Source organism: Paramisgurnus dabryanus, chromosome 5 (genome assembly GCF_030506205.2).
Source record: "Paramisgurnus dabryanus chromosome 5, PD_genome_1.1, whole genome shotgun sequence".
Lineage (NCBI taxonomy): Eukaryota > Metazoa > Chordata > Actinopteri > Cypriniformes > Cobitidae > Paramisgurnus > Paramisgurnus dabryanus.
The window spans coordinates 51,250,136-51,266,398 of record NC_133341.1 but is presented as its reverse complement, the minus strand read 5'-3'; positions in this window follow the sequence as shown (position 1 = coordinate 51,266,398).

The following is a 16,263-nucleotide window of genomic DNA, read 5'->3' as shown; positions in this document are numbered from 1 at the left end:
TATCAAAAGATTTTCGGTAGACCTATCCGTTGTCGTATAACGCATCAAAGAATGCGAGGGCGAGCACGCCAAAATGTGTTTGAGCCTGTATCTTCGCAAAACTTTTGCGTATTAATATGAGACTTGGTATATGTCATAACAGTGATGACTTGAGGGTGCATGCACCATTTCGTCACACTGCCCCCTACTGGTCACGAGATATAAAAAATGTCTATTTTTGGTTATAACTACTGCAAATTTGAATGTAAAATTATGAGACTGGTCTTGTTAGATTTCATGAGGCATGCCGAGTCAAACCATACCAAATGGTTTTTGGTCGGCCATTTTGTGTGTCGGCCATTTTGAATTTTTCTTTAAGTTCAAGTATTTCAGAAACGCAATTGCGTATTGTTATGAAACTTGGTATGGTTCATCAGCAACATGTTCTGGGAGGACTTGTAAACTTTTCGGTGCCCCCTAGTGGTCAAGAGATTTGAAGCTATATCTCTGCATCTCTTTATCGTATTTACACCAAATTTGGTGGGTGTCATCACAATCAAGACCTGAGTCACAATTTATTTTTTGGTCAGTGCCCCCTAGTGGTCAAGTCATTTAAGGCTATATCTCTGCATCTCTTCATTGTATTCACACCAAATTTGGTGGGTGTCATCACAATCAAGACCTGAGTCACAATTTATTTTTTGGTCAGTGCCCCCTAGTGGTCAAGTCATTTAAGGCTATATCTCCGTATCGCTTTATTGTATTTACACTAAATTTGAAATGTGTCATCACAGTCATGACCTGAGGCACCATCTATTCTTTCGGCACAGTGCCACCTAGTGGTCTCAAGATACGAAAAAATTGCTTTTTTTCATAAAACTAATGCAAACTTAGATGTTAAATCATGGCAGTCATCACGTATGAATCATTTTTTGCCATATTTGGCTTGACCCCGGTATCGCTGCTTGCAGCTATATTTAGGGGTCAAGCCCCGAAGGGGCGTAGAACCCTATTGTTATTGTTAGTTTTCTTCTTCTTCTTCTTCTTATTATTATTATTATTATTATTTTTCTTCCTCGTTCTTCCGCCGAAAGTCAATGGCAGCCCATAGAACCGTACATAGGAAAGTTATGAATTTTGGCACACATGTAGAGGACAGTCTCAGAAGTTACTATAGCAACATTGGTGTGTCTGACTTAAACCCTCTAGCGCCACCAACAGTCCAAAAATCCACTTATGTTCATGCTCATAACTTCTGGCCCATGAGTCCTAGAAACTAAATTCTTGTTTCCTCTAAATCCCTGGCTCATGATGATTCAAATGCACACATTGATGTCATTTGTGTCATGCACATCTTTCCGCCATTTTGAATTTTTCGTAAAACCTACTTTTTCGAACTCCTCCTAGAGCGTTCGTCCGATTTGCATGTCCTTTGGTATGTAGCATCTAGAGACACCCCAGACAAAAAGTTATTAAAAGCTTTTTGATAGACCAATGCGTTCTCGTATAAATTGACAACATATATGGCGTCGAGCACGCCAAAACGGACGTGAGGCCGTATCTTCGCAAAACTTTATTGTATCGACACGAAACTTGGTATATGTCATTACAGTCATGACCTGAGGGTGCCTGCAACGTTTCGTCGCAGCGCCACCTAGTGGTCACGAGATTCGAAAAATGCCTATTTTTGCTTATAACTTCTTCAAACTTGAGTCTAAAATCATGAAGGTGGTCTTGTTAGATTCCTTGAAGCATGCCGAGTCAAACGATACCAAACGGTTTTCGGTCGGCCATTTTGGGTGTCGGCCATTTTGAATTTTCTCATTAAGTTCAGTATTTCACAAACAGATTGGCTTATCGCTACGAAATTTGGCATGGTTCATCAGTGACATGTTCTGAGCGCACCTATAAATCTTTAGGACGGCGCCACCTAGTGGTCAGGATATGTAAAATAAATTTTTAAAATCTTTATATCATTTGATTAAATTGCCACTATGACATAAGACTTCACTCTATTGATTCCTTGGCTCATGCTGAGTCCGACTGTACCAAATATGTCAGAGTCAAACCTACTTCCTGTCGGCCATTTTGATTTATATTGAACAGCTACTTTTTCGAACTCCTCCTAGAGCGCTCGTGTGATTGACTTGATTTTTGGTATGCATCATCTAGAGACACTCTAGACAAAAAGTTATCAAAAGATTTTCGGTAGACCTATCCGTTGTCGTATAACGCATCAAAGAATGCGAGGGCGAGCACGCCAAAATGTGTTTGAGCCTGTATCTTCGCAAAACTTTTGCGTATTAATATGAGACTTGGTATATGTCATAACAGTGATGACTTGAGGGTGCATGCACCATTTCGTCACACTGCCCCCTACTGGTCACGAGATATAAAAAATGTCTATTTTTGGTTATAACTACTGCAAATTTGAATGTAAAATTATGAGACTGGTCTTGTTAGATTTCATGAGGCATGCCGAGTCAAACCATACCAAATGGTTTTTGGTCGGCCATTTTGTGTGTCGGCCATTTTGAATTTTTCTTTAAGTTCAAGTATTTCAGAAACGCAATTGCGTATTGTTATGAAACTTGGTATGGTTCATCAGCAACATGTTCTGGGAGGACTTGTAAACTTTTCGGTGCCCCCTAGTGGTCAAGAGATTTGAAGCTATATCTCTGCATCTCTTTATCGTATTTACACCAAATTTGGTGGGTGTCATCACAATCAAGACCTGAGTCACAATTTATTTTTTGGTCAGTGCCCCCTAGTGGTCAAGTCATTTAAGGCTATATCTCTGCATCTCTTCATTGTATTCACACCAAATTTGGTGGGTGTCATCACAATCAAGACCTGAGTCACAATTTATTTTTTGGTCAGTGCCCCCTAGTGGTCAAGTCATTTAAGGCTATATCTCCGTATCGCTTTATTGTATTTACACTAAATTTGAAATGTGTCATCACAGTCATGACCTGAGGAACCATCTATTCTTTCGGCACAGTGCCACCTAGTGGTCTCAAGATACGAAAAAATTGCTTTTTTTCATAAAACTAATGCAAACTTAGATCTTAAATCATGGCAGTCATCACGTATGAATCATTTTTTGCCATATTTGGCTTGACCCCGGTATCGCTGCTTGCAGCTATATTTGTTAGTTTTTTTATTATTATTCATCCTAGTTCTTCCGCCATTGAAGTCAATGGCAGCCCATAGAACCGTACGTAGGAAAGTTATGTAATTTGGCACACATGTATTGGACGGTCTTAGAAGTTACTATAGCAACATTGGTGTATCTGACTCAAACCCTCTAGCGCCACCAACAGTCCAAAAATCCACTTATGTTCATGCTCATAACTTCTGACCCGTGAGTCCTAGAAACTAAATTCTTGTTTCCTCTGAATCCTTGGCTCATGTTGATTCAAATGCACACATTGATGTCATTTGTGTCATGCACATCTTTCCGCCATTTTGAATTTTTTGTAAAACCTACTTTTTCGAACTCCTCCTAGACCGTTTGTCCGATTTGCATGTCCTTTGGTATGTAGCATCTAGAGACACCCAAGACAAAAAGTTATCAAAAGCTTTTTGATAGACCAATGCGTTCTCATATAAATTGACAACATATATGGCGGCGAGCACGCCAAAACGGACGTGAGGCCTTATCTTCGCAAAACTTTATTGTATCGACACGAAACTTGGTATATGTCATTACAGTCATGCCCTGAGGGTGCCTGCAACGTTTCGTCACAGCGCCACCTAGCGGTCACGAGATTCGAAAAATGCCTATTTTCGCTTATAACTACTTCAAACTTGAGTCTAAAATCATGAAGGTGGTCTTGTTAGATTCCTTGAGGCATGCCGAGTCAAACGATACCAAACGGTTTTCGGTCGGCCATTTTGGGTGTCGGCCATTTTGAATTTTCTCATTAAGTTCAGTATTTCACAAACAGAATGGCGTATCGCTACGAAATTTGGCATGGTTCATCAGTGACATGTTCTGAGCGCACCTATAAATCTTAAGGACGGCGCCACCTAGTGGTCAGGATATGTAAAAAAAATTTTTTTAATCTTTATGTCATTTGATTAAATTGTCACTATGACATAAGACTTCACTCTATTGATTCCTTGGCTCATGCTGAGTCCGACTGTACCCAATATGTCTGAGTCAAACCTACTTCCTGTCGGCCATTTTGATTTATATTGAACACCTACTTTTTCGAACTCCCTCTAGAGCGCTTCTGTGATTGGCTTGATTTTTGGTATGCATCATCTAGAGACACTCTAGACAAAAAGTTATCAAAAGATTTTCGTTAGACCTATCCGTTCTCGTATAACGCATTAAAGAATGCGAGGGCGAGCACGCCAAAATGTGTTTGAGCCTGTATCTTCACAAAACTTTTGCGTATTAATATGAGACTTGGTATATGTCATAACAGTGATGACCTGAGGGTGCATGCACCATTTCGTCACACTGCCCCCTACTGGTCACGAGATATAAAAAATGTCTATTTTTGCTTATAACTACTGCAAATTTGAATGTAAAATTATGAGACTGGTCTTGTTAGATTTTGTGAGGCATGGCGAGTCAAACGATACCAAATGTTTTTTGGTCGGCCATTTTGTGTGTCGGCCATTTTGAATTTTTCTTTAAGTTCAAGTATTTCAGAAACGCAATTGCGTATTGTTATGAAACTTGGTATGGTTCATCAGCAACATGTTCTGGGAGGACTTGTAAACTTTCTGGTGCCCCCTAGTGGTCAAGAGATTTGAAGCTATATCTCTGCATCTCTTTATCGTATTTAAACCAAATTTGGTGGGTGTCATCACAATCAAGACCTGAGTAACAATTTATTTTTTGGTCAGTGCCCCCTAGTGGTCAAGTCATTTAAGGCTATATCTCTGCATCTCTTTATTGTATTTACACCAAATTTGGTGGGTGTCATCACAATCAAGACCTGAGTCACAATTTATTTTTTGGTCAGTGCCCCCTAGTGGTCAAGTCATTTAAGGCTATATCTCCGTATCGCTTTATTGTTTTTACACTAAATTTGGTATGTGTCATCACAGTCATGACCTGAGGCACCATCTATTCTTTCGGCACAGTGCCACCTAGTGGTCTCAAGATACGAAACAATTGCTTTTTTCCATAAAACTAATGCAAACTTAGATCTTAAATCATGACAGTCATCACGTATGAATCATTTTTTGCCATGTTTGGCTTGACCCCGGTATCGCTGCTTGCAGCTATATTTAGGGGTCAAGCCCCGAAGGGGCGAAGACCCCTATTGTATTTGTTAGTGTTCTTATTATTATTATAATAATTAGGGGTCAAGCCCCGAAGGGGCGAAGACCCCTATTGTATTTGTTAGTTTTCTTATTATTAGGGGTCAAGCCCCGAAGGGGCGAAGACCCCTATTGTATTTGTTAGTTTTCTTATTAGGGGTCAAGCCCCGAAGGGGCGAAGACCCCTATTGTATTTGTTAGTTTTCTTATTATTATTATTATTATTATTCTTCTTCTTCTTCTTCTTCCGCCATTGCGGTCTATGGCAGCCCATAGAACCGTACGTAGGAAAGTTATGAAATTTGGCACACTGATAAAGGACAGTCCAATGTGTCCCCACAGCAAATTTGGAGTCTCTAACTCCAACCCTCTAGCGCCACCAACAGTCTAAAGTTGCACTTACGTTTTTGTTTATAACTTCTGACCCGTACGTCCTAGAAACGAAATTCTTGTTTCCTCTGATTCCTTGGCTCAAGACGATTCGACTGGACCCTATGACGTCATTTTCCGTCATGAAAATTTTTCCGCCATTTTGAATTATTCGTAAAACCTACTTTTGCGAACTCGTCCTAGAGCTTTTGCACGATTTCCACGAAAATCGGTATGTAGCATCTACAGACCCTCACGGCAAAAAGTTATGGAATTCATGTCGATTCGCCAATCTGTTTGCGTAAACCGCGTCAACAAATTTTACGTAGAGTGCAAAAAAACGGATTTGAGGCTGTATCTTCGCCAAACTTAAGCCTATTGAAACGACACTTGGTACTTGTGATGCCAGTCAGGAACTGAGAGCGCATGCCCAGTTTCGTCGCAGCGCCACCTAGTGGTAAGACGAATGTTTTACACACCTATAACTTTGGCTGTGATCGACGTATTTTCATGGGACTTGTTTCCTTGGAGTCCTGAATTGTTGCCGAGTCCAACGATACCAAACATGCCAGAATTGGCCTTACGGTTAACCCTGCACGGCAAAATAGCACTTAAAAAACACGCACGAATATCTCCGCGAGCGTAATTCTGATCGACTCGAAAACATCATAGGAAGAATATTGCATTACCTTCTGAACAAAAAGTTCTATTGGCATTGTATTAAAATTTTCATCAGAAATGGCTGAAAATTGCAAAAAACGAAAAATTACCTTTAAATTTTGTGTTTTTACACATAAATGGCTATAACTTCGTAACGCAAAGAGATTTTTTTACCATATTTGATACCCTGATGTATGAGCATATTTTGAGGCCACACAAAAAAAATTGTATGGTTGCACCACTAGTTGGCCTTATAATTTAACAAAACCTTTGAAATCAAGCCACCCTATGGTCATACAACTGTTTCTTCACTAAACTAAAGTGTATAGTCATAAAACTAGCTAGATGTAACACAGTTATGACCTGAGGTTGCATGCACAATTTTGTCATTGCGCCACCTACTGGTTTTGAGATAGAATAACGCATTTTTTGCCTAAAACTACTGCAACAACACTTCTAAAACCATGAGTCATCATGGATTATTCCTTTCATGGCTTTGACTATAATCACAGATGGTTTCCAATTCACTCCCTAGCAACCAATGAGAATACCTTATCAACCGTTTTTGCAAAAGCTATATCTCTGCATCGGAACACCGTAGAGACACGGGGGTGGGCTCTTTTCACTAATTAAACTTGGTTTAACTAGGTTCTTCAGTCTGCTTATCCAATCTCAATTTTACATCCTTTTGGGCCCTTTTCGGCTTGACCCCGGTGATTGCTGCTTGCAGCTATATTTATTATTAGTTATTCTTCTTCCGTTTCTTCTTCCGCCATTGCGGTCTATGGCAGCCCATAGAACCGTACGTATGAAAGTTATGAAATTTGGCACAATGATAGAGGACAGTCCAATGTGTCCCCATAGCAAATTTGGAGTCTCTATCTCTAACCCGCTAGCGCCACCAACAGTCCAAATTTGCACTTATGTTTTTGCTTATAACTTCTGATTTGTAAGTCCTAGAAACAAAATTCTTGCTTCCTATGATTCCTTGGCTCAAGACGATTCGATTGGACCCTATGACGTCATTTTCCGTCATGAAAATTTTTCCGCCATTTTGATTTATTCGTAAAACCTACTTTTGCGAACTCGTCCTAGAGCTTTTGCCCGATTTCCACGAAAATCGGTATGTAGCATCTACAGACCCTCACGGCAAAAAGTTATGGAATTCATGTCAATTCGTCCATCCGTTTCCGTAAACCGCGTCAACGAATTTTACGTAGAGCGCAAAAAAACGGATTTGAGGCTGTATCTTCGGCAAACTTAAGCCTATTGACACGATACTTGGTACTTGTGATGCCAGTCAGGAACTACGAGTGCATGCAGAGTTTCGTCACAGTGCCACCTAGTGGTCAGACTTATGCTTTACACGCCTATAACTTTGGCTCCGATTGACGTATTTTCACGGGACTTGTTTCTTTGGAGTTCTGAATAGTTGCCGAGTCCAACGATACCAACCATGCCAGAATTGGCCTTACGGTTAACCCTGCGCGGCAAAACAGCACTTAAAAAACATGCGCGAATATCTCCGCGAGCGTTATTCCGATCGACTCGAAAACACCATAGGAAGAACATTGCATTACCTTCTGAACAAAAAGTTCTATTGGCGTTATATTAAAATTTTCATCAGAAATGGCCGAAAATTGCAAAAAAACGAAAAATTACCTTTTACAATTTGTGTTTTTATACATAAATGGTTATAACTTCGCAACGAAAAGAAATTTTTTCACCAGATTTGATACGCTGATGTATGAGCAGAGTCTGAGGCCACACAAAACAATTGGTATGCCTGAACCACTAGGTGGCCCTATAATTGAACAAAATCTTACATATCAAGCAAGCCCTATGGTCATACAACTGTTTCTTCACTAAATTAAAGTGTATACTCATAAAACTAGCTAGATGTAACACAGTTATGACCTCAGGTTGCATGCACAATTTTGTCATTGTGCCACCTACTGGTTTTGAGATAGAAATATGGCATTTTTTGCCTAAAACTACTGCAACAACACATCTAAAACCATGAGTCATCATGGATTATTCCTTTCATGGCTTTGACTATAATCCACTGATGGTTGTCAATTCACTCCCTAGCAACCAATGAGAATACCTTATCAACCGTTTTGCAAGAGCTATATCTCTGTGTCAGAACATCGTAGAGACACGGGGGTGGGCTTTTTTGACTCATTAACACCACTGTAACATTTTGTGAGCTGAGTATTGCCACTGCAAGCACCACTTATTTTTACTTCAGTGTTCTAGTTATCAATGCTCGTCGAAAGAGAGGGAGAGATTTCACTAAATTCCTGTTACATTTAGAATAGACTTTAAAGTATTGTTACCCGTTTATAAATCACTTCATGGCTTAGGACCCAAATACATGACAGATATGCTAACTGAATATAAACCTAAAATATTACTCAGATCATTAGGATCCGGTCAGTTAGAAATACCAAGGGTTCACTCAAAACAAGGTGCGTCAGCATTTAGTTATTATGCCACCTCTAGCTGGAATCAACTTCCAGAAGAGATCAGATGTGCTTCAACAGTAAACACTTTTAAATCTAGATTAAAAACACATCTGTTTAACTCTGCATTTACTGAATGAGCACTGTGCTGCTTCACACTGACTGCACTTTTAACTCAAGTCACTTTTACTCCTGTTTTATTCTTTTTAATATTTTAAACTGTTTTATTAAAATCACATTTATTTTCTTTAATTTTTATTTAAAATTCTCATGTCTTTATTGTGATCTTATTGTGTATATCTTATTTTTACATTTTCTTTTTCTTTTTTTATATATTGTTTTCTCATCTCTGTGTAAAGCACTTTGAATGACCTCTGTGTATGAAATGTGCTATACAAATAAACTTGCCTTGCCTTGCCTTGCCTAAATGAGAACACAGCTTTTTTGCTGATAACTGTTATATTGTTTTGTCTGAAATCAAGAGATTTTCCTAGGTTTTTTAAACTGCTCATCCGAAGTCAACTTTACTTTCTGCTGTGCCCTTTTCGGCTTGACCCCGGTGATTGCTGCTTGCAGCTATATTTAGGGGTCAAGCCACGAAGTGGCGTAGACACCTATTGTTATTGTTAGTTTTCTTATTATTATTATTATTATTAGGGGTCAAGCCCCGAAGGGGCGAAGACCCCTATTGTATCCGTTAGTTTTCTTTTTATAATAATTATTATTATTATTAGTTATTCTTCTTCCGCCATTGCGGTCTATGGCAGCCCATAGAACCGTACGTAGGAAAGTTATGAAATTTGGCACACTGATAAAGGACAGTCCAATGTGTCCCCACAGCAAATTTGGAGTCTCTATGTCTAACCCGCTAGCGCCACCAACAGTCCAAAGTTGCACTTATGTTTTTGCTTATAACTTCTGATCCGTAAGTCCCACAAACAAAATTCTTGCTTCCTCTGATTCCTTGGCTCAAGCCGATTCGATTGGACCCTATGACGTCATTTTCCGTCATGAAATTTTTTCCGCCATTTTGAATTATTCGTAAAACCTACTTTTGCGAACTCGTCCTAGAGTTTTTACCCGATTGCCGCGAAAATTGGTATGTAGCATCTAGAGACCCTCACGGCAAAAAGTTATCAAAAGAATTTCGATAAACCAATCCGTTGTCGTATAGCGCGTCAACAAAATTTTCGTAGAGTGCAAAAAAACAGATTTTAGGCTGTATCTTCGTCAAACTTAGGCCTATTGACACGACACTTGGTACTTGTGATGCCAGTCAGGAACTGAGTGTGCATGCACAGTTTCGTCGCAGCGCCACCTAGTGGCCAGACAGATGTTTTTTACACCTATAACTTTGGCTGTGATCAACGTATTTTGACGGGACTTGATTTTTAGGAGTCCTGAATAGTCGCCGAGTCCAACGATACCAAACATGCCAGATTTCGCCTTACGATTAGCCCTGAGCAGCAAAACAGCACTTAAAAAACACGCGCGAATATCTCCGCGAGCGTAATTCTGATCGACTCAAAAACATCATAGGAAGAATATTGCATTACCTTCTGAACAAAAAGTTCTATTGGCACTATATTAAAATTTTCATCAGAAATGGCCGAAAATGGCAAAAAACGAAAAATTACGTTTAAATTTTGTGTTTTTACACATAAATGGTTATAACTTCGTAACGCAAAGAGATTTTTTCACCATATTTGATACGCTGATGTACGACTACAGTCTGAGGCTACACAAAAAAAATTGTATGGTTGCACCACTAGTTGGCCTTATAATTGAACAAAACCTTTGAAATCAAGCCACCCTATGGTCATACAACTATTTCTTCACTAAACTAAAGTGTATAGTCATAAAACTAGCTAGATGTAACACAGTTATGAACTGAGGTTGCATGCACAACTTTGTCATTGCGCCACCTACTGGTTTTGAGATAGAAATATGGTATTTTTGCCTAAAACTACTCCAACAGTACATCTAAAATCTTGGGTCATCATGTATTATTTTTTCATGGCTTGGAGATCATTGGTGCATGCCAATTAACTCCCTAGCAACCAATTAGGATACCTTATCAACCCTTTTTACAAGAGCTATATCTCTGCATCAGAACATCGTAGAGACATGGGGGTGGTCTCTTTTGACTCATTAACACCACTGTAACATTTTGTGAGCTGAGAATTGCCACTGCAAGCACCACTCACATTTTCTTCAGTGTTCTATTTGTCAATGCTCCTCGAGAAGAGAGGGAGAGATGACACTGAATGAAAACACAGCTTTTTTGCTGATAACTGTTATATTATTTAGTCTGAAATCAAGAGATTTTCCCAGGTTCTTTAAACTGCTCATCCGAATTCAACTTTACTTTCTTATGTGCCCTTTTTGGCTTGACCCCGGCATTGCTGCTTGCAGCTATATTGGCAATTGTTTCTGTTAGTAAATTTTTCTTCTTCCGCCATTGCGGTCTATGGCAGCCCATAGAACCGTACGTAGGAAAGTTATGAAATTTGGCACACTGATAGAGGACAGTCCAAATAATATCCACAGAAAATTTGGAGTCTTTATCTCAAGCCCACTAGCGCCACCAACAGTCCAAAGTTGCACTTACGTTTTGTCTTATAACTTCTGAACCGTAAGTCCCAGAAATGAAATTCTTGTTTCCTCTGATTCCTTGGCTCAAGACGATTCTATAGGACCCTATGACGTCATTTTCCGTCATGAAAATTTTTTCGCCATTTTGAATTATTCGTTAAACCTACTTTTGCGAACTCGTCCTAGAGTTTTTGCCCGTTTGCCTCAAAAATCGGTATGCAGCATCTAGAGACACTCAAGGCAAAAAGTTATTAAAAGAATTTCGATAAACCAATCCGTTGTCGTATAGCGCGTCAACGAATTTTAGGTAGAGCGCACAATAACAGATTTTAGGCTGTATCTTCGCCAAACTTAGGCCTATTGACACGACACTTGGTACTTGAGATGCCAGTCAGGAACTGAGGGTGCATGCACAGTTTCGTTGCAGCGCCACCTAGTGGCCAGACGAATGTTCTATACGCCTATAACTTTGGCTGCGATAAAAGTATTTTCACGGGACTTGAATTTTTGGAGTCCTGAGTAGTCGTCGAGTCCAACGATACCAAACATGCCAGGTTTCGTCATACAGTTAGCCCTGTGCAGCAAAATATCTCTTAAAAAACACGTGCGAATATCTCTGCGAGCGTTATTCCGATCGACTCGAAAACACCATAGGAAGAACATTGCATTACCTTCTGAACAAAAAGTTCTATTAGCGTTATATTAAAATTTTCATCAGAAATGGCCGAAAAATGCAAAAAACGAAAAACTACCTTTAAATTTTGCATTTTTTACACATAAATGGTTATAACTTCGCAACAAAAAAAAATTTTTTCACCAGATTTGATACGCAGATGTACGACCACAGTCTGAGGCTACACAAAAAAAAATGTATGCTTGCACCACTAGTTGGCCTTATAATTGAACAAAACATTTGAAATCAAGCCACCCTATGGTAATACAACTGTTTCTTCACTAAACTAAAGTGTATAGTCATAAAACTAGCTAGATGTAACACAGTTATGACCTGAGGTTGCATGCACAATTTTGTCATTGCGCCACCTACTGGTTTTGAGATAGAAATATGGCATTTTTTGCCTAAAACTACTGCAACAACACATCTAAAACCATGAGTCATCATGGATTATTCCTTTCATGGCTTTGACTATAATCACTGATGGTTGCCAATTCACTCCCTAGCAACCAATGAGAATACCTTATCAACCGTTTTTGCAAAAGCTATATCTCTGCGTCCGAACATCGTAGAGACACGCGGGTGGGCTCTTTTGACTCATTAACACCACTGTAACTTTTTGTGAGCTGAGTATTGCCACTGCAAGCACCACTCATTTTTACTTCAGTGTTCTAGTTATCAATGCTCGTCGAAAGAGAGGGAGAGATTTCACTAAAAGTAGAACACAGCTTTTTTGCTGATAACTATTATATTGTCTGAAATCAAGAGATTTTTCTAGGTTCTTTAAACTGCTCATCCGAAGTCAACTTTACTTTCTGCTGTGCCCTTTTTGGCTTGACCCCGGTGATTGCTGCTTGCAGCTATATTTATATATTATTCTTCTTCTTGTTCTTCCGCCATTGAAGTCAATGGCAGCCCATAGAACCGTACATAGGAAAGTTATGAAATTTGGCACACATGTAGAGGACGGTCTTAGAAGTTACTATAGCAACATTGGTGTATCTGACTCAAACCCTCTAGCGCCACCAACAGTCCAAAAATCCACTTATGTTCATGCTCATAACTTCTGACCCGTGAGTCCTAGAAACTAAATTCTTGTTTCCTCTGAATCCTTGGCTCATGATGATTCAAATGCACACATTGATGTCATTTGTGTCATGCACATCTTTCCGCCATTTTGAATTTTTCGTAAAACCTACTTTTTCGAACTCCTCCTAGACCGTTTGTCCGATTTGCATGTCCTTTGGTATGTAGCATCTAGAGACACCCATGACAAAAAGTTATCAAAAGCTTTTTGATAGACCAATGCGTTCTTGTATAAATTGACAACATATATGGCGGCGAGCACGCCAAAACGGACGTGAGGCCTTATCTTCGCAAAACTTTATTGTATCGACACGAAACTTGGTATATGTCATAACAGTCATGACCTGAGGGTGCCTGCAACGTTTCGTCACAGCGCCACCTAGTGGTCACGAGATTCGAAAAATGCCTATTTTCGCTTATAACTACTTCAAACTTGAGTCTAAAATCATGGAGGTGGTCTTGTTAGATTCCTTGAAGCATGCCGAGTCAAACGATACCAAACGGTTTTCGGTCGGCCATTTTGGGTGTCGGCCATTTTGAATTTTCTCATTAAGTTCAGTATTTCACAAACAGAATGGCGTATCGCTACGAAATTTGGCATGGTTCATCAGTGACATGTTCTGAGCGCACCTATAAATCTTTAGGACGGCGCCACCTAGTGGTCAGGATATGTCCTTTTTTTTTTTTTTAAATCTTTATATCATTTGATTAAATTGCCACTATGACATAAGACTTCACTCTATTGATTCCTTGGCTCATGCTGAGTCCGACTGTACCAAATACGTCTGAGTCAAACCTACTTCCTGTCGGCCATTTTGAATTATATTGAACACCTACTTTTTCGAACTCCTCCTAGAGCGCTTGTGTGATTGGCTTGATTTTTGGTATGCATCATCTAGAGACACTCTAGACAAAAAGTTATCAAAAGATTTTCGGGAGACCTATCCGTTGTCGTATAACGCATCAAAGAATGCGAGGGCGAGCACGCCAAAATGTGTTTGAGCCTGTATCTTCGCAAAACTTTTGCGTATTAATATGAGACTTGGTATATGTCATAACAGTGATGACCTGAGGGTGCATGCACCATTTCGTCACACTGCCCCCTACTGGTCACGAGATATAAAAAATGTCTATTTTTGCTTATAACTACTGCAAATTTGAATGTAAAATTATGAGACTGGTCTTGTTAGATTTCGTGAGGCATGGCGAGTCAAACGATACCAAATGGTTTTTGGTCGGCCATTTTGTGTGTCGGCCACTTAGAATTTTTCTTTAAGTTCAAGTATTTCAGAAACGCAATTGCATATTGTTATGAAACTTGGTATGGTTCATTAGCAACATGTTCTGGGAGGACTTGTAAACTTTCCGGTGCCCCCTAGTGGTCAAGAGATTTGAAGCTATATCTCTGCATCTCTTTATCGTATTTACACCAAATTTGGTGGGTGTCATCACAATCAAGACCTGAGTCACAATTTATTTTTTGGTCAGTGCCCCCTAGTGGTCAAGTCATTTAAGGCTATATCTCTGCATATCTTTATTGTATTTACACCAAATTTGGTGGGTGTCATCACAATCAAGACCTGAGTCACAATTTATTTTTTGGTCAGTGCCCCCTAGTGGTCAAGTCATTTAAGGCTATATCTCCGTATCGCTTTATTGTATTTACACTAAATTTGGTATGTGTCATCACAGTCATGACCTGACGCCATCTATTCTTTCGGCACAGTGCCACCTAGTGGTCTCAAGATACGAAAAAAATGCTTTTTTTCATAAAAATAATGCAAACTTAGATCTTAAACCATGACAGTCATCACATATGAATCATTTTTTGCCATGTTTGGCTTGACCCCGGTATCGCTGCTTGCAGCTATATTTAGGGGTCAAGCCCCGAAGGGGCGAAGACCCCTATTGTATTTGTTAGTTTTCTTATTATTATTATTAGTTATTCTTCTTCCGTTTCTTCTTCCGCCATTGCGGTCTATGGCAGCCCATAGAACCGTACGTAGGAAAGTTATGAAATTTGGCACACTGATAGAGGACAGTCCAATGTGTCCCCATAGCAAATTTGGAGTCTCCATCTCTAACCCGCTAGCGCCACCAACAGTCCAAAGTTGCACTTACGTTTTTGCTTATAACTTCTGGGGCCGTATTCACAAAGCATTTTATCTTATCACTAAGAGTACTCCTAAATCGCACTAAAAGATTTTAGCTAGGAGTTTTCTCTTAAAAGTTATTCACAACGCCTTTCAGACCTACTTTTAGTAAGGAAAAAGGATAACTCCTAAACTAAGAGTGAGTCTTCGTTGCTACGGATGACGTCAATTCTCATGCACGAGCTGCCTCGCAATGACCACGGTGATTGGTTGTTAGATGACAGGGCTGTCATGCGTAACATAACACAGACGCACCAAATCATGGAATTACAATATCGAAATATGTCTGTGTCCTATACAAAATAATAATAGTAATGCCATCAAAATGCATATATTAAAGAAAAGTTGTGAATTAAATTAAATTAAATCAAGCCTAATACAAATGAAAACCGCCAATTGCCTAATAATAAAACGACTTTGCATTACTTGCTTGATTAATGTACATCCTATTAGCCTAAATAGACTACTTAAAGCAAGGAAATGTTGCCCATATTAAAGAAGCCTGCCTAATGTAATAAATAAATGATGGTGGAACTCGCCAAAAGAAAGCCCAAATGGATGCAGAATCAGTTACTGCTGCTGGCCCAGTTGGTGCTGGAAAAAAGAAACGTAATAAAAGGGAAATTCGGCACTGAGATATCAAGCAAAACTAAGCGTGAGACATGCGAGAAAGTGATGCGCGGGTCAATGTACAAAACAACTGGCACCCGACCAACGTTTTCAACTAACCCGCCCGCAACTCGGACCGCAAAAAATAAAAAATAAATAGTGTACCCGACCCGCTCCCTGGCCAGCATTTTTTTTAAGTAGTAATTGTTTAATAGTTAATTGCCATCTTTATTTCAAACGACCCGACCGAACGCGACCCGAATATCATAAAAAAATTTTTTTGGATGACTCGTGACCGCGGGTGACCGCATGCATCCGCTCATTTCCGATCAACCCGCGCATCACTGGGGAGAGGATTTGTTGCAGATCAATGCAACATTCCCGCTTATGT